The sequence below is a fragment of the Mya arenaria genome, chromosome 16 (assembly GCF_026914265.1).
Source record: "Mya arenaria isolate MELC-2E11 chromosome 16, ASM2691426v1".
Taxonomy (NCBI): domain Eukaryota; kingdom Metazoa; phylum Mollusca; class Bivalvia; order Myida; family Myidae; genus Mya; species Mya arenaria.
This window is the reverse complement of record NC_069137.1, coordinates 48,770,518-48,793,507: the sequence shown is the minus strand read 5'-3', so window position 1 is coordinate 48,793,507 and position 22,990 is coordinate 48,770,518. Positions and strand designations below refer to the sequence as shown.

At 36.2% G+C, this 22,990-nt stretch overlaps 1 protein-coding gene across 6 annotated transcripts in view; it reads left to right on the top strand.

The window, feature by feature from the left end:
* LOC128221065 (uncharacterized) overlaps nt 1–22,990 on the top strand; it is a 62,621-nt gene that overhangs the window by 1,314 nt on the left and 38,317 nt on the right. For 2 of the 6 annotated variants that reach the window (XM_052929488.1, XM_052929491.1), the window contains exon 2: nt 18,741–18,844. The exons of 1 other annotated variant lie outside the window; for it this stretch is intronic. The gene's annotated coding sequence lies outside the window, so the exon portion shown is untranslated. Of the gene's footprint in view, nt 1–16,503; nt 16,519–18,740; nt 18,845–21,622; nt 21,684–22,990 lie in introns of those variants that run through there. 3 more of the 6 variants (XM_052929493.1, XM_052929495.1, XM_052929498.1) reach the window with 3 other exon arrangements.

The following is a 22,990-nucleotide window of genomic DNA, read 5'->3' as shown; positions in this document are numbered from 1 at the left end:
CTAATGAATTATAAACAACATTAATTTGATATTTAATCTGACAGTCGCACCAAAATTTACCCAAAATGCCATCTAAACGGGAATGACGTCACTGATTTTTTTTCTTCCCAGCACTTTGCCCAGGAAAAAGTTGTCCATTGCTCAAATTTGACATGCAAAAACATATTCAGGATATGTTTTTGCAAAATGTGCAGTAGTGCACAATGCGTTGTTGTTGTATTTCGGGTATATTCAGAAACAAATCAGACAAAGGACGATAAATGTCTATTCTCTAGCATGGGGTATCTATACACAGATAACCTTCAAATTGTAAAATGTAAAATGTATTCAAAAGTACAGTTCCTCAAGTATCAGAAGTTTTAACTGCATTTCAAGCATTTGTTGACAGTTTCTTATTTCAAAATTGAAGAGTTTCTCTACCTCCACACTGAAGAGTTTCTTTATCTCCACACTGAAGAGTTTCTTTATCTCCTCGTTGAAGAGTTTCTTTATCTCCTCGCTGAAGAGCTCCTTTATCCCCTCGTGAAAACTCGTTGAGATATCTAAAGTGTTCAATATCAGATTATCAGTCTCAGTTTTGACAAAAGTTTCACTTCAGCCTGTTAAGTAGTTTAGTGAGATGCTCGAGCTGTTTGTTTCTTTAAAGGCTTTGAAATTAAGAAGTGATTTGTTTGGATTGTGTTCTTCGTTATATTGAAATATGCACGGTACAGCTGCAGTCTTACATACATTTCACTAGTTCGTGTGTTTTTGTTATGCTGTATTTATTATTCCCTCATGAAATTATATATGAAAATAACAAATTGCACTTTCAAGCTTCAACAAGTCAATTTGGTATTCCATATGTTTAGATATCTCTACATGCATACCTTGACGGCCATTTCTCCAGCACTATCCTGACAACTTTAGGACAGTTTTGAATATAAGGTTAATTAAAAATGAGAGCATTCGTTTTAAAGAGACTCGCTCATGTTTTGGCGAGACACATTTGTTTTCCCTGTTATGTTATAACTATTTGCTCTTTGATACCAAAATTGCAGAAAAATATACATTTAAATTATAAAACATATCTGCTTTGAGTGAGTTGCGAACCAACGCCGATATATTCAAGGAAAAATAGAAAACTGACAACAAAACTTCTCGCCCACAAGGACTCATACACAAACAAGGAAAACTTAACCTTTAAGCCTTTTGTTGAATCGCGTTAATAGCGTGTCTCAAAATCGAGGTCTTCAAAGACAATATTTGAGGGTATTTCAACCATTATTGCAGTGTTCAAGCCGTCAGCATCTTAGTTTTAATACTCCTGATGAGTTGCCACACTTTATTCCGTCATACAATAAAAGTATGCATTTTACAAAAATATGAGCGAGTTCCTTTAAATTCAGACCAAAAATTCCATACATGCAATTTTGACCTTCAATTATTGATTTTATTTGAACTTAAGCCAACGATTTAAAGCGGCGATATCAGAAATTGATTAAATTGTATTTGAAACCACAGACTACGCTACATAAGCTTTCCCCCATATTAGATATAACGTCGACATTCGCCATTAATATAGCCTTAGACATCTATAAAACCCTTATCTAATTTATTTTCAATTTACTCAAGCACTCAATCTCATAAATCAGCGAGCCCTGTTGTAATTCTATTTAATATATAGTAACATAAATCACATTTATGATATTCCTGGTTGACTTTGAAGTAAGACTTACTACCAAGGTAAACAAAACTGTCGTTGTACCCCGCGTTCTTTACGACATCCGTACTGTTTTACGGCTGTCGTAAAAACAACAAGGCGCCATCTTATTTCGCCGATTTTTTCGATAGATAAAATTGATATTATTAATGTTTTCTCTTATCAATGTGATCTCAAGAGTTAAATCTCAGTTGCAAGTTTGCATATTCAACCTTTGAAGTTCATTTGAAAGACGGTTTTTATGCTAATTTAATGAATAACTTATTGTCAATCAAAATTTTAGGATCTTATGTTTGTCAGTTACGGTTGTCGAATAGATTGCTGTTTATTTTATGTCATACACCATGGAAAGACTTGCATGAAGGTTACACCACATTTATAAATAATCATATACTAAGTAACTGAAGAGACTACAAGTTATTCAGATGCAGTGTAAGTTTCTGCTGTAGGCGGAAGTGCGTTCATAGTACGCTGGTGTACATGATAATATGCATATTGGCATAACCAGTTCTCCGCGTGGACGGAGAATTTAATGTAAATTAGACCAGTCGCTTCCTTCAGGGTGGAGTATGCTTTTCTCTGTAGGGATCTGGTGCGTCTTTGGCCTCGCACGTTATAATAGTTTAAGCCTATTTTAAGGAATGTTTGGCATGATAATCCCCTGCTGAGCATCTCCGGTGAATTGCACTGGTGTCACAGTAGGGGCCAATTTCCTGTATATTCGTTTGGCTCAGGACCATTTAGGGTCTATTTCTATAATAAAAGCTCCAAAACACAGCAGGATATTCAGATCGGAGATCTGATAAGAAGGATCAAGGCAGCTAGGTTAAAATCAATACACAGAGGTTGTGTACTGTACACAGATGGGGGGGGGGGGTCACTAATAGAAGGCTTAAACTAGGTCTTCAATATAAAAGGGACAACAATGTATTCTACAATAGTTATTTCGAACATATAATTTGGAGTAGTAAAAATGCCTTTTTTGAATCTAACACTTTATTTTTTGTTGAGTAAGGTTTCAGCTAGGTTTTTAAAAGGATAGGGTGTTGTAGAATAGGGAAAGTGTGTTAAGGGAGAAAAGGGCACGCTGTGTCTGGCGATCAAGAATTTGACCTTGATGTAAATAATAGGTTTCAACTGCCAAATATGTCAAGATTGTATGAACTTATAATAATATGTAAAGTTTTAATAAAAAGGTATGTTTTTATTATTTTAGACAATACATTTTATTAAGGCAGGAGGGTACACATGCTAGTCTCCATGAGGGTAGAAAAGTCAGTGTGTGTATACCACGTGATAAATTACGTCATATATGCTACGTCGGAAGGCAAAGATTTGCTTAAAATGAAGACTTAAATCAAAGATGACTTTTCATTTACAACATTATTTTAAATAAAACAAATGGCAGTCTATGCCACTTAAAGAGCCCCGCATTTGTTTTATTTCCGAAATATGATTAGGTCATTAGTTTCATCAAACACTTCGACAAACCTGTTTCCAAAATAATGTTTTGACAGTGATCCGTCAGATGGCCGTATTGTGAAAAGGTTTGTCGAAGTCATTTAAGAAGCTAAACTCGCAATCAAATTCTGGTTAAATACCGAAGGTGGGGCTCCGTAAGCGGCGTAGACTGAGCTATGTTTAATTTAAAATAATGAAGAAATTGTGAAGTTATATTTGTTTAAAGTATTTTTTCAAATCAAAATATTGCCTTCCGACGTAGCATTTATGACGTAATTTATCACGTGGTATATACACACTGAGAGCAGACGTTCCATAACTCTTTAGCCAACACCCTAAGTTTAGGCAGTTTTATTTTGATATTGCATTAGTACCACCTTTTCATTACTATAGAGATATTAGCTTTACATTCTAAAAAAGATGTTTGATCTAACGACGCTTTGTCTAACAATCGTTTTAAAACTGCCCAAACATGTAAGCTAATGCACCAGTCAATTGTAACCACGCCCCCCCCCCCCCCAGGTCCGGGGGTATACCGGGGAAATTGGGCCGTGTTTTTACCTTTCAGGTGGCCCCGCGTGCCGTGTGAATGTCGTGGTTTTGTCACCGCGCAAAATATAGCGGGGAATGGGCCTTACCTTGGGTCCCTGGGGTGCGGGGCATTTGGCTGGGATTTTACCATCAGTTCGTTACCAGGGTTGGCTTAACCGAAAGTCAAAGTCCCCGCTATTCCCCGGACCTGGGGGGGGGGGGCGTGGTTACAATTGACAGGTGCATAATATTAGAAATAAAATAAATTAATGTTCCAATTTTCTCAAAATTATTTTTCGACGAAAGAACTTTTTTTTGATAATATATAACTTTATAAACAGATGTTTATGACAAAAGAATTTTCTAGAAAGAATCTTAACAAGAGTCGTAGCTGTCCTTTGATTCTAAACATCACGTGGCAAATACCAATTTACGGGCTGTATTTACATAAGGTTTTACCACCCTGCGGAACTATCTAAATCCATTGTATAAATACCAAATTCATTTACTTTCGGTTAGATGTTTTACTTTTGTGCCCTTAATTCCTTTGTGGTTATGTTTGACCAAGAGATTTTCAACACAAATTAACCATTCAAATGTTTGCGTTTGGTTTTATTAGCTATTAAAGCAATTTGACCAATGACCGTTTCTTTTGAAAATATGTAACAGTCGAAACTCGTTATGTCGAACAATTTAATCTCGATGTTTCGGAACTTTCGAACTGTTAACGATTTTTCGGTTTAGTTTAACACATTTTGTATCTTGGTTATATCGAATGTTAGTTATTTCGAAGTATTTCCCGAGGTCTTAACTAATTCGACATAACGAGTTTCGACTGTACTTTCTTTGGTAAACATCGCTGCCTTGTTTTAAAGCGAATAGATAGTGAATACAACTGACAAAAGAGAACTTACACATGATAGATTTTTTTCTTTTGATTTTAAAACAATATTATGTTTCACTAATTTGACTTATAGCTGCGTATTCAAAGATTGATTGAAAATTACTTTTTTATCTTGGAATGAGCATTTTTTGCGTAAATCTCTGACAGCTATTGATATACGACTGCTGACTAAAGAACGGATCGCAAATTTCATATTTACGCTCAAAAATTAATGTTGTTTGGTTAAAAAGCGTTACTAACGCTTTACGGGAAATTGAAGGTTTTTTTGGCCGAAAACACAGTAAATATGGCAATCTGCGACCTGATATTTTGCAAGCAGTCTTATATCACTGGTTTCAAGACATTAAGGCAAAAAAAATTGTCTTCGAACGAGCCAATTTTTGTGAACATCCATGGAAACCAGTTATATAAGACTGCTGTTAGTTACCGTTAGTAACGGTTTAAGCCATAAAACATTAATTTCCGAATGGAAATATGAAAATCTACGATCTGATTTTTTTTTTCAGCTATCTTATATCATTGGTTTGCAGATATTTACGCAAAAATTTGCTCTTTCCAAGACAACAAATAAAAGAAGTTGTAAAAATGGTATATCTGTGAGCGTGCAGCTTTAATGGCTAATTGATAGCATGGTTTGTCTGCCTTGCTTATGTCATTAAACAACAATATCCAAACTGAACCGTCTAGCGAATAGACATCCGAATTGAACTGTCTGACGAAGAACCATGTTTACTTGTTTAACAAGTTGATGATCCGGCTATTGAAAAGTCGTGTGGAACAGACGTGCCGTAAATAACTTAATTTATTTACGCCTGGGTTGCAGAACAATAAACGACGCAATCTGGAAAACATGTGAAATCGGTTATACAAGATTCAATTAAGTGTATGCAAGTTAGTCTTGCGAATGATTGGACGATTAGAACAAATATTTGGTAGAAGCATATTACCGTAACATTTAAAATACATAATTATCAAAAGGGTTGTTTTCGGCGTAATTCTTGCATGTCCTTTATGAAAAAACACTTTTTGATTTAGTTTAAAAGATACTTATGATTATGTTAGAAAACATGGATGTTTTTTATATCCTGGTCTTTGCAATGCCAAAATGGCCTTTTTACAATAATAATAATAATAATAAGAAGAAGAAGAAGAAGAAGAAGAAGAAGAAGAAGAAGAAGAAGAAGAGAAGAAGAAGAAGAAGAAGAAGAAGAAGAAAAAGAAGAAGGAGAAGAAGAAGAAGAAGAAGAAGAAGAAGAAGAAGAAGAAGAAGAAGAAGAGAAGAAGATAAATAATATGATTTGTATTCGATTATCCCAATGACACGCGAATGATTTGGTCTTAAATAACTGGTGCCAGCCCTTTAAGTATGTGTCGGCCTTTGGGGCTCGAACCCTACAAAGAGCACATTCTACTGATCCCTCCCAAAATGGTCCCCGATATAAGGGTTGCCCTAAAAACCGACTCAAGTGGGATTCGTATCAGGGATTCGTATCACCACAATTAAGCTTAGATAAATAAGAATAGGATAAACCACTAGAACACGTTTTTGTTTGCGTTGCTCATAGAAATAGTTTAGCAAATACTCAAGTTCTCAAAAGCGAAACTAACAGAATGACGATGTTGTGTTAATAAAACTGTTCCGCAAATACTAACGTACTCGAGACTAAAGGCAAGTTGTGGATTTATGACCGTGGGTAATAAAACATTGACGGGTTTTGACAACGGCAGAGGTTAATTGTTTTAGTAACGCTTACTAAACGGGCTGTATCGGTCAATGTTATGAGGACTTTGGTGTTGACAGTTCGGTGTTAAAGTGTCAACTGTCGCGGCTTGTTAGGAATTAGAAGTCTATTTGATGTTGATAACCTGATGTTGAATTACTTAGTTGTAATAGTAAGAGAAATATGGTACATGTGTGAGTAAGTTTCGTGTGACTTTGCAAACTTGAGGAGAAGCTTTGTAGATGCTGGATACTTGTGGAATGCTATATGTGTCATTTAGTGCTCGTGTCCGTCAACGTGATCATATTGTTGTTGTGTGTTCCTGTTTGGAAATCTGACTTGAGGTAATTAATGCCGATGGTTGCATTCGTGAAAGTCATCGACTCATGAAGATTGACCACCATTACCAATGTGACTGTATGAACTTGATCCTTGGAAATATCTGCCTTTTGATGTGTTATTTTGGAATGCGTGGTCAAAGAATTAAATGGCATTATCCAGATAGGCGATTCACTTAACGCTTAATTGTTTGGTAAGTGATATTCAAAGTTATTATAGTGCTTGAAAACTTTGGGCAAAAATTTCAAAGAAAATATATTTCTCAGCGAAAAATGCAATTGGGTACAGCTCGTTTTTTTTAACAATTACTCAAGTAAATTTTTGCTTTCGAGTTTGTTTGTTTTTCATATTGACAACATTTTTTTTTATCAACACGTTCTCTGAGTAAATACGCTTAAATTATAAAGAATTAAACATACAATATTTTGAAACATACTGTGCTTTTATGTGGTAAAATGTGTTAAGAATGGAACTGAGGTTTGTCTTGAGTGTTTTGTGATACTGCCCACAGAGATGAAGTAAAAACTACATACATGTATAGAAAATGATTATAATTTATGTGGCGTCATGCCCGATGACAAACCATAGAGTATTACACGTTCGATTTATGACAGATTTGATTTCAGAATCTTAATCAAAACGATCGTGAAGCTATGTCATACTGTATGAGATCTATGCGTAACTACTGAGTCTTTTATTTGTTTTAAAACATAAATATATGCATAACATTTACAATTTCTCCCTTGTATAAACGTATTTTTCTGTATTTAGTGCTCAACATTATGTTTTGTCCACTAAGAAGGCCATATTTCTAAAGTTTTCCAATACATTTGTTTCAGTGAATCAGCAGTTAACCGTTGTTGATTTAAATCAGGTGAAGCGATAAACATAAAAAGTGGCTGGCCCTGTTAGTGGATTTACACAATATAATGAAGGCCACCAAACAATCTAAAGAATGTTAGTATGTATTTACACGAAATAAATAACCATTTATTTTACGTAAGTACATACTAACAATATTTAAAGTGACACTCGTATTTAAAATCAACACATACACATGTATACCACACATAAATTTTGACTGATAAACCTTTAACTACTGACTAAATAATGCCTTTTATGGAAAATATTAATTACTGATATCAAGATTGTAATCGTGTATTTAATAGCTGAACACGCAATCATATTAAATGATTGGTGAGTGCTAAAAGATTTACTGTGATCTACTATAGTCTCATTAGGTAGAAATACCATATTTTCTTCACTTTTCTTTCAAATTAAACTCGGTATTTTTCATAAGAACCATTGATTTCGACATTTATTAATCCTTTTTGGTATATCAAATCATTTGTATTAATTGTGGTAAATCTAATTTGGGAGTAAGAGTGCATCTTAAAGTTTTTTGGTATGTAACCATTGCTTAATGTTAGGCGATGAATGAACCCTGAGCTAAAGTAAATAGTTACTTAAGTTTTGTTCATTTCATACATGCGGAGGCGTGGTTTGCCATGGAATTGGAGTTTGAATATAACCTAACAATTCTTTTCACACAGCCACGTTTTGTAAACCCTTTCAAATTCAGGCATCCATTCTTTCTATCTTCGTTATTATCCTATTTAACTGTTCCTATTGACATTCGTGTGTACATTTAAAATATAAATCAACTTAATCGTCAGTATTTGCGGAGGACTGATTTAAAGCACATTCCATTTCAGAGCAGAAATTGATTCTTTCTATACCATCATATTATTTATATTGTCGTGGTCTCTTGAGCATGTTTGCGCTTTTTAAGCTCGGCAAATGAGTCTCGTCGTTTCTTATTTGCATTCAATGGAGTGAGCATCGGTAAATTATACTTGAAAACGATTCTTTCAAGTGGCGTAGACGTTCATTTATTTAGACAAGTAGATTTTTTCCCTCTGATTTATTCATGAATGTTCACATTTCCGTGGTTTAGTTAAGAATGAAATAAAGAGGGTTTACGTTATCGGTGATCGCCTGTCACCGAAGATGTTGTGGGTTCGATCTTTACCAGGGTGATTGTGGTCTTATGGTATTGTTGTCCGTCTCTCACCGAAGAGGTTGTCTGTTCGATCCTTACCAGGGTGATAGTAGTCTAATGGTGAAGGTGTCCGCCTGTCACCAAAGAGGTTGTGGGTTCGATCCTTACCAGTGTGATAGTGGTGTTATGGTATAGGTGTCCGCTTCTCATCCGAGAGGTTGTGGGTTCGATTCCTACAATGGTGGTAGTGGTCTAGTGGTATAGGTGACCGCCTGTCACCGAGGAGGTTGTACGTTCGATCCTTACCAGGGAGATAGTGGTATTATGGTATAGGTGTCCGCCTCTCATCCGAGAGAATGTGGGCTCGATCCATACCAGAGTGGTAGTGGTCTAGTGGTATAGGTGACCGCCTGTCACCGAGGAGGTTGTGGGTTCGATCTCTACATGGGTGGTAATGGTATAATGGTATAGGTGACCGCCTCTCATCCGAGATTCTGTGGGTTTGATTCCTACTAGGGTATTAATGGTCTAATGGTATAGGTGTCCGCTTCTCATCAGAGATGTTGTGGGTTCGATCCTTACCAGGGTGATAGTGGTCTTATGGTGTAGGTGTCCGCCTCTCACCCAAGAGATTGTGGGTTCGATCCCTACTAGGGTTATAGTGCTATAATATTATAGGTGTCCGCCTCTCATCCGAGATGTTGTGGGTTCGATCCCTAACAGCGTGGTCGTGGTCTTGTTGTATAGGTGTCCGCTTCTCATTCGAGAGGTTGTGTGTTCGATCCTTACCAGGATGATAGTGGTCTTCTGGTATAGGTGTCCGCTTCTCATCCGAGATGATGTGGGCTCGATTCCTACCAGGGCAGTAGTGGTCTTTTGGTACAGGTGGCCGTCTCTCATTCATGAGAATGAGGGTTCGATCCCTACCAGGGTAGTGGTCTAATGGTATAAGTGTCCGCCACTTATCCAAGAGATTGTCGATTCTAGCCCTATGACACCAGTACTGGTTTTTTATCCAGGAAACAGACTCGAGTGTAATTATATAAGCTTTCTGTTTTGTCACAATGGAGCTAATTGAAACAAGAATATACTAATAAAGGGCTCTCTTTAGCGACAAGGCTTTCCATTGCGAGTTTCGTTTATACCGAATTTCAAACATATGTTTTTAAACTATACTTTGACATAGTGATAGAAATTTACCTCCATGTTCTTAGCTTGTCTGTTTGTCGAAACAAAAAACCAAAGGTATTAATTTAAACTTATATATTTTACAACGATATTTAAACAAGTTATTATAACATAATATTAATCACTCTTGTCGGCACGATGTTGCACCAGCGTGTGGTCGTGTGTCAGGGGAGGGGCACAGTACCCTGAGAAAACCCACTTGTCAGGCTTGGTAAGCACAAACCCAACTGTCATGCGCCCAGGTCAGGATTCGAGTTGTCTATGTAAGTGCGCTTACCGTAACCTTGATAACTCGATGGCGTTGCCGTTGTGCAAATTCTTAAGACCCAAGACACTTTCAAGATATTCAAGTGAAACTCGGTACACATGTTGGCAGATGCAAAACACAGACAATATATAGAGCACGGCCAATAACTCAACAGACGGGCCTTTATGATTGTTCCTGTGCTCTTGTTTAGTCTGCTTTAGTTATTGAGGTATTCTCTTTTTTCGACCGAAATCAACAGGCGATGGCTTGCGTTTGCTCCTGTGGTCGTGTTAAAATAATTGTAAAACGGTGTTCTGTAGTTAATGTAATAACATGTATCTGTAATTTCTGAGTAAAATGCCGTTGAACAGAAAAATAACATGTTGGCGTTTGGCCAGTTTCCATCGGAAACAAGTTGTTTCCTTGATAATTGTCAAGGAGTTCCGATTGTCAGACGATCTTTCATTGTACTTTGTTATTTAGTTCATTCTGTTTTTAAATTGAACTTATTTCAATTTGCGAAAAAAGGAGAAAATTGTCACTTTCGTTGGAGCGACCAATAGTTGAACTTGGTTGACCGAAGCTCTCTCAATTTTCCAAAGATGAACTTTCACGCCTCTTCCAAATAAGAGAGATTTCTATTAGTTTTTATGACTGTTATGCAAAGCATTAAATTGATTTTCACACAATCTCTCCCGAAACCGATAATTCCCAATCATTTAAAGTCCTTTAAATCTGATTTTTGACGGAGATTTGTGATAAACCCTTCAAAGACAAATGCAGTCTTCAATTTCACTGACGTTGATTTTAAAATGTTCCTTATTTAGAATCACGTTTCGTTACACATGTACTTTTATTAAGGTATCAAAGGAACAATTACAGCCAATCCACGCATATGTCGAAGTTGTTGGGACATCGAAAAATACTTCGAGATAACGAGCAGTCGATATAACCGAAATAAGAAAGTGTATAACTTAACCGTAAAAAAATCGAAAAAAGTTTGGCATATCCAGCACATCGAGATTAAAGAGTTCGACATAACGAGTTTCGACTGTTTGTGATTTTGGCATAACTAGTGAAACTACCTTTTGGGGGGTATGAAATGAAAGGGTTTTTATGGGAAGGCAAACTATGTAAAAAATACAGAAAAATAAAAACTACGGACAATTGTTTTTGCTTTGAAAGATTGCACAATTGGAAGAAACTATTAAGTTCCTCCATATATACATCGTTGGATACCCCTGATACACTGACATGATATGCTTCAGTGTATTTATGAAATATAACGGGATTATGTACCGTGAGTTCCGACTTCGCCATATATAACGTGAGGTACAATACTTCTGTTAAGATAACGAAACAAAGATATATTTAAAGCATTGTTGGTCATTCCTTTAAATCAGAATAAGCAATACCTTTTTAAATCATATCAAAATTACATGGGATCACAAAGGTTACAAAAAGTTAACTTCGTTATAAACTCATTGTGTGTATACCACGTGATAAATTACGTCATATATGCTACGTCAGAAGGCAATACCGAAGACGGTGCTCTTTAAGCGGCATAGACTGCCCTTTATTTTATTCAAAATTGTGTAGTAAAAGAAAAGTTATCTTTAATTTAAGTCTTCATTTTAAGCAAAAAGTTGCCTTCCGACGTAGCATATATGACGTAATTTATCACGTAATATACACACACTGAAATTGGTCGATGAAAGACAAGCTGATTTTACATCGGTTACCTTAAAGGCAATTATTCTAAATGTCCTTCAATTCTAGTCAGTAATTCTTACTTTAACTGGAAAGAACGTTTATTTTTTTGGATTTAATCTTAAACGAAACAACTCGTCAAGGTTTTTATGAATTTGAGCTTATAAAACAGGGCAATTAAAATTGACTTTTTATTCTTATGTTTATGCTTGGAAAAGTAACATACAGGCTTTGTTTTACTTCTAAATGCATGCTTGTATTTAATCAAATTTGACAAGTGTTTTGAAGGAAATATCACAAAAACAACATTCGACAAGGTATGTAATTTGCGGGGAAAACATTTCAACGTGGTTTAAAGCTGCATTCTCATATTTGACCGTTTTGACAACTTTTTTTATTTTATTTTTTGTCTTAGAATGTGAAAAAGTCTGGAAACCAGTCATATAAAACTGCTAACAAAAGATCAGTTTCAGTTTTTCATATTTACGCTCGAAAATTGATGTGTACTACCAATTTAAGCAAAATAAAATTTTCAGCAGTTTTCCATACAATTGATATATGTTCTAAATTGAGTTATCTTATATGACTAATTATAGGCATTAATACCAAACTCATCTGTTTCTGAGACAGTTTTTATATAAAAAAAATGTAAAAACTGTCAATCTGTGAGAGTGCAGCATTAAATTACAAAAACTTACAACAAAAATGAGATGTCAATGTGTTTTTCTTTTTCAATTATGCTATCTTGCGCCTGGGGACAAATTAAGACATCAACTGAACGATGTGCAGTATTTAGTCAGAATTAATGAATAAATTATCGGTTGATTGACGGCCTCTCACTGTCGTTTATGACGGCTGTACTGTTCAATTAGGCCAAATATTACTTTTTTTATTATCCTCCTATCCGAAACCCACACACCGGGACCAGGGATTGTTCTATTTGATTATTTATTTTTGGCAAAATAATGGTGGTTGAACAATTGAAAACCTTCACAGAAAAGTGAACGTACCACCTTTTTATATATTACATGTACTATATATACAGTCGAACCCCGTTGGCTCGAACTCGCTTGGCTCGAATTCCTTGTTGGCTCGAACTAGATGTAAAGGTCCGGTATCTTTAACCTCAATGTAAGCATTTCCGCTTGGCTCGAATTTTCGAGGCTTGAGGTATTCTGGCCATTTTTTTTTCAATAACTAGCTACTTGGCGACAAAATCCTCAGTTTTTTAATCTGTATACAAATACTGTCCTTTATTGCTTTGATTATGGTCAAACGAGTTGAACACAATAAATGAATTAAAACTAAACAGAATTTTATCAACTCCTATGATGCCCGTTTAACCTATATGGAACCCCTTTCACCTTTATAGAACTCCTATCACCTTTAGGGAGCCCCTATCACCATTACGGAGCCCCTATCACCTCTATAGAGCCACTTTCACCTTTATGAAACCCCTATCACCTTTACAGAGCCCCTATCACATATATGGAGCCCCTATCACCTATATAGAGCCCCTTTCACCTTTATGAAACCCCTATCACCTTTAAGGAGCCTCTATCACCTATATGGAGCCCCTTTCACCTATATGGAGCCCCTATCACCTATATAGAGCCTCTATCACCTTTACGGAGCCCCTATCACCTTTAAGGACCCTCTATCACCTATATAGAGCCCCTTTCACCTTTATGAAACCCCTATCACCTTTACGGAGCCCCTATCACCTATATGGAGCCCCTATCACCTATATAGAGCCCCTTTCACCTATATGAAACCCCTATTACCTTTTCGGAGCCCCTATCACCTATATGGAGCCCCTATCGCCTATATGGAGCCCCTATCACCTTTATGGTGCCCCTTTAACCTATTCTTTACCCCTTTAATATAATTTTATATCGCGTCCCTTTAATAGCTATTTCGTGTTTCTTGATCGAAAAACGCTTAGAGAATATAGCTTCACATACAGTATGAGATGTCGTTTCCAAGGAAATCAATTGATCATATTATAACAATGGAACAAAATTAATAGCCGTCATTTATATATCTGATATCAGTGGAATTTAAATTGGCAGTCTAGAACATTAGTTTTTTCTGTAATTCAGCGTAAGCTATAATAATGTACCAAATCCAATTAAAAAGTGTACTCTTTGTCCTTCACATAATATAAGTGATGAAATCAAGTGAAGGACATTTACAATAATATGGTAATTAAATATCGATTCTTCCTCTAGTCGCAGACATAAGGTGTCTGGCATTGATAGGAATTAAATATACGGCGAACGCCGGTATATTGATATATGGTCTGGGATTGCCGATGATCGTATGCTATTTTGAAAGTTAATACGTTTACTTTCTACAAAGACGAATTTTAAAAGATAAAGGATCTGCCAGGCAAAAGAAAAGGTTCTTTGTCTACACTTATATCTCAAAATAAACAAAAGAATATGTAGGTAGGAATAACTTTTTCACTTTTTTGATATCCTGGATCCTGTACGAATCCGACCTATATCAGGGGATATCACTTAAGTCGAAACCCGTTGGCTCGAACTCGCTTGGCTCGAATTCCTAGTTTGCTCGAACTGTATGTAAAGGACCGATATAGTGATATTGAAGGTAAGCATTCCCGCTTGGCTCGATTTTGCCGAGGCTCGAGGTATTTTATCCGGTCCCTGGGACTTCGAGCCAACAGGGTTCGACTGTATATAATTGAAGAAAAAAAAGAATGGTCGAATTTTAACATGTCCACTAAAAAGTTGCTGATTTATTTAGGAAATTAAGTAGAAATTCTCACACAAAAAGTGTAGGGTCGAGAGAACAAATAGGACAGTCCGGTCGGTGGAAACAAACATCTTTTTAAGACTATCGCTATTGATGCAAATGTCATCAAGATTTGAACAAAACATGGTGCGTGATTGTTAATGTATCTACTGATGAAGGCGTGTTTGAATTTAACGTGTTTGTGTTATTTTGTAAATACAGACGAACCCCGTTGGCTCGAACTCTCAGGGACAGGCAAAAATACCTCGAGCTTGTTAAATTCGAGCCAAGCGGTAATGCTTACATTTAGTCTAAATAAATCGCTCCTAATTTACATCAAGTTTGAGCCATCGAGGAATTCGAGTGAAGCGAGTTCGAGCCAACGGGGTTTGTAATACAAACATGGTGTACTTGAAAGGTCGTTATAACAATGTTTTGATTGAAAGGGAACTTTAAAATGAAGAATATGCTCAGGCCTCCGTGTATAGAAAGGTGTATTTTTGTAGTTTCCTTGTAAGCAAGCTTTCAAGGTACATGTTTTAGATGCACTGATTTACCAATTCCCCAGAAAAGTACATGTGGTGGTTGAAAAACACAGACAAATCCTTTGCCAGTAACTCGTTTTGAGGCCGATTCACTTGCAATGTGTTAGAAGAAATACATTCTGACGTTCACCAACGTTCGTTCCTAACTCAAGACGACAATGTGAGCTCTAGCCCGGTGTTCACGTCTTTGTTAACTTCATTCCGGCGTCTTTGATGTCTATGTTGTCTGAGCATGCAGGCTTTTGGAATGCAAATTCCAGAAATATTGACTCCATGGCGGTATTGGTTAAAGCTAGATGTAGACAAAATGCTTTGAACATTAGGAGTATGTAAAAATAACATTCTAACTTTGATAGGATACTCGACTCTTTGTCATATGAAATACTCCAGAAAGTCTCTCAACAAATACAAATTACAGAAAAAAAACAAAGACAATATTTATTTTATATCCCAAAAAACACGACCCATTGAATTTCCTTTTTAAATTATAATAAATTCTGATTTCATTGCTTGCTCATGTTCCTATGGTATTGATAATTCGAAGGGGGGGGGGGGTGTATGAACGAAATAACAATATGCACTATTGTCTAAGGAATATACGTACCATGGATGTAATTGGTCAGCATTATAATTGACGTATTTGAGTCTATGTACATGGAAATCTTTAAGAACATCAAATACTTCTGCCAAATATGCAAAATTTCTTTCGTCAGTTGGTCTGATTCCAAAAAGGATTGGCATTAGGTCGTCACAATTCTGTCAAGTTTTACAGATATTTATTGGCTATGGAAGCGTATATTGTATATACTGATGGTACAAATCACCAGTAAAGTCGATAAACGTTTCATACGACATGATCACATCACCAGTAAAAACGTTATATATATAACGCTGCAATTATATGTGGCTACATAATCAGTATATACGACATACGCTTCCATACTGCCTGATCACATAATCAGTATATACGTTATAGTATTCCATACTACATTATCTCTTTATCAGTATGTACGATAGACGCTTCCATACTATGTTATCACGTCACCAGTGTGTACATTATACGCTTCCATACTGAATGATCACATCACCAGTATATACGCTATACGCTTCTATACTGTATTATCACATCACCAGTATATACGCTATACGCTTCCATAATGAATGATCACATCACTAATATATACGCTATGCGCTTCCATACTATACGAATACCGCAAGTCTGCTTGGCTTCTTCCCTGACAAACAGGATATTAAAGGAATAAATCCTGATTGTCTGCAAATATATAACATGCAACATATCTGCATATAACGTCTTACCGGCGACGTCTTCTTTGAAGAATGGAATCAATGTGCAGATTTTTTGTTCGATGTTTGGTGTTGCCGTTGTTCCGGCTCTGTGTCTTGTAGCAGGGTAGTGAATTTAAGGATTTTAGGGGTTTTATGAATGATTTGTCTTTAACAGTTAATCGGGGATTATGGAGATATGTATGTATGTATTATATCGTAAAATAGTTTTATTTGTAACCAATTTCCAGAGCGTCAACATTGTATGAACGAGGGTATTCCAAAAAATATTGTCACAGAAATAATTATTTGAATTTATTGAGAATCATTTACGCTTATTTGAATCTATTAAAATGATTGTCACTTGAATTAGATTTCAGATAGTTGTTCCTATTTCCATAATCTCATAATAGTGCTTACGGGCAGAGATACTTGAAATGACCTTTAAAAATGTTTGTTTATTTGAATTTATCAAGGCCTGCCCGCGCCAATCGGCTGCATTATGGCTTGACCCCGCCGTGACGCCATCACGATTTAAATTGTGTTTAAATGCCATAGGACGCCTTAACCACTAGGCCACGGGAGCGGTCGACCTTTACAGATAGATATGACGGTGCCTTAAATATAACAAGGGCAGACTACTCTGACGGCTTTTGACAATGGTAAAAAGGAAGACAAAAATGCTTCTGTTCACAGGTTGCATATATTGAGGGGCTTTAACAAAGCGAGTTCGCGTATCTATTACTGTTTGCATAATATAAACAAATTACAGAACTTTTGCAATAATCCAGATGCAGGGAAACAAAAAATTTCTTCGTATACATACATTTTCTTCCTACATTTTCATCATTTCGTCTATCCAATTCCCAGTCCTGTTATATTTGGAAACATGTGTTTTTTCTCGGGTAGGCATGTTTGAAAAGATTTGTCAGCTCAAAGTGATAAAAATGTGAAAATTGCCTATACACACTGGTTAAACTGTTGTGCCATTAACGTTCAGGTCGTCAAGGGGATTCCTGACAATAAACAGGCTGTTTTTATTTTGTTTTAACAAGGTGTGATAACACGGTTTATCGGAATATTTTGGACAAAAAATCCCATTAACAAAACATCCCATGCCATGTTTTAAAGGTGGACAAATTATTTCATACTGGATATATAGTAAGTTAAATATTTCGCAATCGCTATTTTGATCTCCTTTACACTGATTTTGCAAATTTCTTCAAGATCATATTAATGTTTTCTAAACAACAAACATTTAAGGTGTAACTTGTTTTGGTGATATTTGTTTGTCCAGATTGACAAACGCTTATGGGATCTAATGTCCACGGTGGTAGAGCAGTATTTGATGTTTAGTCGACGTGGTCAATAGTGGCATGGGATGTTTGGTCCATGGGATGTTTGGTCCATGAGATGTTTGGTCCATGGGATGTTTCAACCAGCTCCCGGGTTATTGTGGCGGTTGAATGAACAAACTTGATAATATACGCAAGACAACAAAGTTTGAAATTAACAGTTCTTTGTCAGAATGGTATCACAAATGGTGAAGAATGCGTGATTTAATGTAATTAATTAATTGTTTATAAAAAAGGACAACACAAAACCGAATCGTTTGTGACTATGTCATTTGTGAAATTCGTGGTCCTAAATTGCCCTGTTTCAGACGACACTTATCCAAATTGTCTGCTTGGTCCATTGTTAACGGAATGACCACAAGTCTTTGTCAAATACGTGTTAGTTAGGTCGTAAACCACGTGACCCAGGGCACTTTGTTTGATGCTAGGTTTTATTTGAAACGGTCACCTGTCTGGCTTAAGGTAATTAACTTCTAAATGGACACACTAAAAGTAAAAGTTTGGTAACAATGACTGACTTTCTGAAATAATGTGTGTGGTTCACCGTTCATTTGAATTAGTTTGATCTGCAGCCCCCCACTCAACTCAACTCAACTCGACTCAGTCTACTCAGACCTAATAATACTAGAAATTAATATTTAAAGAAAGTTGTTGATTTTCTTGATGATTGTTTCGTTGGTGGTTTAATCTGTAAAACTCAAGTTATTGTGAGTTTCTTGACGCTTTCAATTTTCCTATGAATGTATTTAGATCTGTATCTGTCTAATATCGAGGCTTCTTAAAATATTCATCTGTCACCGCCGACATTTAACTAGATTAAATCCGACATTTATTCACCACACAGCTATGAAACTCGCCATGGAGTGATTAAGCGAGGCTTATCAGGTAATATAACCCCAGGCCTGGTTTCGGGGAACGCGGGGCGCACTGGGGTGTTCTGACTGATGTTGGTATGAAAGGCACATATTTAAAAAGCTCGAATTATCTTTTTTAGATACAGTTGACACAACAGTCGATCCCCGTTGGCTCGAACTCGCTTGGCTCGATTTCCGCGTTCGCTCGAACTGGATGTAGAGGACCAATTTCTTAAAACTGAAGGTAAGCATTCCAGTTTGGCGTGAATTCCTCGAGGCTCGAGTTCTATTCGTCTTCGAGCCAACGGGGGTCGAATGCGATGCTTATTAGTTTTTGTTTTTTTATTAGGTTAATAAATGCATTTGCGCATAGGTGGCTTTAAGCTGGATTGTCGTGTTCGCTCAGTAGTTAGTGCGCTCGCTTCTTACCGATGCATCCCGGATTCGAATCCCGGCCTGGGCTTATGTAATTTTGGTATGTGGTTACCAAGTCGGTCAAGGGAGGTTTCTCCGGGTACTCTGGTTTTCCCCACAACACAAGGCCACGCTGAATTAAATCGGCATAAAATGTTATGTTATGTTATGTTATGTTATGTTATGTTATGTTATGTTATGTTATGTTACGTTACGTTACGTTACGTTACGTTACGTTACGTTACGTTACGTTACGTTACGTTACGTTACGTTATGTTATGTTATGTTATGTTATGTTATGTTATGTTATGAACAAGATAAAGGGGAAGTGAGTTTTAAACAAATTCCTAACAACTTCAGTATCATGGGTTAGGACGAACCCGCGATTTGAAACGAGAGGGCCCGCTTATAGTGCCGCATGTTTGGGCGAGCACCCGTTTCCCCATGAGCCCCCCCCCCCTCCCCTGTAAAAAAATAACATAAACAATCAGGCTCTTCACACGGTAAGGCGACTAGGAAATCTTTCCCAGCTAACACTTTTGGAAACTAAGTCTGAAATGGAGCATTTTGTAGTAATTCATACATATATTTTCCGCATTATTGACATGACTTGTTCACTTGCGAAAGGCGGGGACGGGAGGGAAACATTGGCTACAAAGGAAACATAGCTATCAATGAGACAAACGTGTACTTAATTAATAATAATGATGTCCAGAAGGTTGTTAATAAAGTAAAGGTGAAAACTCGGCCCATTGATTAGAATTTAGGTTCATTGATCTATAATCAACCACAGGTGTTCGTCACATAGCTTGGTCACTAAAATATGGCCATTCAGTCCTTTGATATTGTTTAAAAAATGATTTTTTTTTATTTTAAATGTGCCCTTCAGTTCATAGTTATTGTTGAAAAAATAACAAAATATAATTAAAATTAATAAAATGACTTTCCATTAAATTCCTAAGAGTATAACTTGAAAAAATATCAGCATATATATTTAAGTGACCAAGTTATGTGACGATCACCTGTGTAATCAACTCTTTATACAAAACGCATAGCTAGAAATGCACAACAGTCACCAAACAAGCCAAGCCTGTATCTGCTATTGAACCCCATCTAGAAAATAATAGAATGGTAATTTTCTTCTTTTTTATATTGAAAGAGAAAGAAAAAATCAAGGAGAGAAAATAAACTATTAGTATCTGTCAGATTTGGTGCTATAAAGAACACGATAAAGATGGAACGCTGAAATCTGAGAAGATTGGAAATCTCCTGCCGTGAGGAAAAATATAAATTAAGATGGATATCATAAGAAGTTGTAATGGACTGGTGGGCGGACATGTGCAATATTCTTCATCCAAATTGTTGTTTCTTTTTTGTTTGTTTTGTATGTCGGGATCGTTTAATTGAGACGAAGTACTGCATGTAAACTAGTTGATCGATCGATTGATTGTTTGTTCGATTGTTTATTCGATTGGTTGATTGATTGATTAGTTGGTTGGTTGATTGATTGATTGATTGATTGATTTGATTTGATTTGATTTGATTTGATTTGATTGATTGATTGATTGATTGATTGATTGATTGATTGATTGATTGATTGATTGATTGATTGATTGATGAAATGGCGCTTTATTCTGCACATCTCATCTCTTTGCATATACAGTTGGATGCTTGTTTTCTGTTACATGTATTTGCTGAAATTGTGAATGAACAGTTTCAATTAAACCGAGGCTGTTGGTTCATTATTTCGATGTATTTCGTGCCTTCTGAAGACCATTCGGATCTCGTCGGGCACTTTCCATCGAAAACAATTCCGGATGTATGCCGGAAAATCAGTAGAAGTAGTTCGTTAAATTAATATATAATAAAAAAATGTACAGTTTTAGCGTGCAATTTGTAGTATAATTATATTAAAATTCAAATTAATTCCCAGTGTGGTGTATTAATGCATAAATAATTGATATTGCTAAGATTAAAGCCCTGATTATTATCTGCTCAATTAAAATTACTACGCGATCTATTTGCAGCGTAGTTAAATGTAAAGAATTCTGATATTGTAAACCGTACATCCGAGGTTGTTTTCGGTGGAAAATGACCGAGGAGTTCCGATTGCCGGAATACCTCTCTTTCATAACAAACGTCCCGTGGCCTGGGATCGAACACGCCTCAACTGTTTAAACTATATAAACCAAACCGTCAAGCCCAGTATATTTTCTTTGTAGCATTTCTTCAATAAAATATTTAAACCATCTTTACAGTTTTTGAAACAAAGAATGTAGTGCATATTAAGAAAACAAATTGGCATACAATATTTTCAGTGATTATAGTTTTGTTTATTCTTTCAATTATAACACTCTGGTGAAATAGATTCTCTGTGTCCAATGGGAAATTTATACATAACGGACCAATCGCAGCTTTCCGGCAATTTCAGTATTGGTTTCGAATGTTTAGGGGAAATCTGGGAACCAGTGTATTTTCTGGTTCGTACACAAAAATATTCCGGGGGAAATATCGCGTGCCTGACTCCAATGTAGACGCTATAATGTCAGATTCTGCAAGTGAACGGATTGTGTGCCGTAATTTGTCATGAACTTCAATTTAAGTAAATATTTAATTTATTAAAGGCTTTAATTGTGGCAGACATTATCGATTCCCAAGCGAATATTTTTGTAAGTATTTAATTACATATATTCTTGCGTTGGCTTCTTATGCAGATACTGTTTAAATTAAAAATTATGCATTCCTTAATTTATCATACACTGAAGGAAACTGAGGAATGGTTATATGAATGCAATTGGATTATTCTCAGTTATATGCATGTAGCTGCATGTATATACGGTTTTAGCTAAAGAGTTTTATATGGAATGATGCTGAACCCTGTCCGTTTTTGGTAGCACCCTTCTGCCCCTTTGAAAACCAGCATGGGTACCAATCTGCCTTCATAGAAATTAAATGCTCAAGACAGTCAAATATTTATTTTGTATTGTCTAAAACATAGATTAAATTATATTGTAAATACATACACACTTTACATATCTGGCGATATCTTTTCGTCATATATGTTTACCATAAGCCCCCTGTCGCTTTTCTGCGACACCCTGTCCTTTTTAAAATCTGACTAAACACTATGCATAATAATCATTATCACTTTTATATTTGCCTTTAAATTTCCGCTGAATCTACCCGCTTAATTTGTGTAAATTCAATATACCTAGAACAAAACAAAACATTCACAAAGGAATTCGAGCAACTCCATTAGCACTCCAATCTCCCCAAACCACATCGCTATAAATGCCACAATGATTATTTTATGAGCCATAATGCTCCGTATCACACAGTGTGAATTGTTCTGGAAAATCTTTCAGGGTAAATTGGTGATTTATGGCTTGCTTTTATTGACGCCTGCACATCGTGCAAACGTCTAATTTCGTTTTAGACAATTGCATCTAATGAATTCTGCCATAGTTTCGATGGAATTTAAAATTCTTGTGAAAAAGTATGTTGAACATTAAATTGATGGAGGTTGGTGGGGAGGGGGGGGGGGGGGGTAATTGAAATGTGAAAAGATACCCAAATATGCATCTTGTCGACGACTAGCCAAAATGCATATATGCCAATTCGAACCAGGGATGCACCCAGAGAGGCGAACAGACCAGTATTCAATATTGATTTTATCCTTATCCTTAGACATGCCTCAGTGATTCCATGCTGAGCCTATTGGATAGCTAAATATACAGGCCAATCAAAACACTTAGTTTCTAATCTTAAATTTAAGTTCAATCTAAGCTGATTGTCGAATACAACCCCAGGTCCGTATTCACTAGAATCTCTGGCCTGGGTTAGTAAGACTTAAGTTGGAAAAAAGTACGGGCCCAGCAGTTTTAAAACATGATGTTTAATGTATTTTTCTTAAAGCGATAGTAACGCTTTTAACCATAAATCATTAATTTTCGGAAGTAAATATGTAAAACTGCGA